General features: G+C 36.6%; 1 non-coding gene across 1 annotated transcript; it reads left to right on the top strand.

The window, feature by feature from the left end:
• The first annotated feature begins 230 nt into the window (after positions 1 to 230).
• Trnav-aac (transfer RNA valine (anticodon AAC)) lies at positions 231 to 303 on the top strand. Its single transcript has one exon. It is a non-coding gene; the product is annotated as a tRNA-Val (tRNA).
• The last annotated feature ends 769 nt before the right edge of the window (positions 304 to 1072 follow it).

The following is a 1072-nucleotide window of genomic DNA, read 5'->3' as shown; positions in this document are numbered from 1 at the left end:
GGTTTCGTAGTGTAGTGGTTTTCAAGTCTGCTTAACACGCAGAAGGTCCCGGTTCGAGCCCTGGCGATACCTATTTTTCTTTACTTTCAAACTGTATACGTCTGTATACAGCTTCTTTCGCTGTACATTCTGTATTCTGTATTGCACATTCGTGCTTTTTTGTTAATTAATTTGTTTAATTAAGAAGCCACAATGTGTGAAACACACCACAGCGTTATGTAGTTATATGCGGCTTCTTGGCGTAGTGGTTATCACGTCTGCTTAACACGCAGAAGGTCCCCGGTTCGAGCCCGGGCGAAACCTTTTTTTTTCAACTTTATGGTAAAAAGTACTGATAAGGTAATATGATATACAGTATATCTTATTTTTATTATTTTTAAAAATATTTATTTTGTGTAATCGGTAATTATCACTTTTACACATGTTTATCTTGCTTTGTGCTTATTACATAATAATTTATTTGTAATTTAAATGGATTAAAAAACTTTGTGTAACCCACATTTTTGGTGTAAGAACTTTCGTAGTGTAGTGGTTGTCAAGTCTGCTTAACTCGCAGAAGGTCCCGGTTCGAGCCCTGGCGAAACCTATTTTTCTTTAACTTTATGGTGAAATATACTGTATGCGTAAAATGATATAGAGTATATATCGTTTTATTAGTCGGGGTACCTGAGTCTAGGACTCTCTCATCTTTTCCTCTTCTTCTTCCATCCGGACACTATTGAGCAAAAAGTGCAATTTATAAAGTACTACTCCTCCCTTATTCGTTGTAGTATTGAGCTCGGATTTAGCATGAATATACTACAGGGACATGTCCTCAAAGCTATAGAGAGCCGGATTTTTTAATTTCATACCGGATGCAGCCATATGACGTCTCGAAGATGGTATCGTATAGCCGTATTTGGTAGCGCGGTTTTTGATGTGTATGTGACGTTACATCCGGTCTTATGACGTCATTACAGCTTCTTTCGCTGTACCCCGAGTATTGCACATTCGTGCTTGTTTAAAATCAGAAACAAAGTTGCATGGCATTATTTTTCATTGATTTATTATTAATTTCATATATATAGAGTAT

This window comes from Antedon mediterranea, chromosome 8 (genome assembly GCF_964355755.1).
Source record: "Antedon mediterranea chromosome 8, ecAntMedi1.1, whole genome shotgun sequence".
Classification (NCBI taxonomy): Eukaryota; Metazoa; Echinodermata; class Crinoidea; order Comatulida; family Antedonidae; genus Antedon; species Antedon mediterranea.
This window is presented reverse-complemented; position numbering and strand designations above follow the sequence as displayed.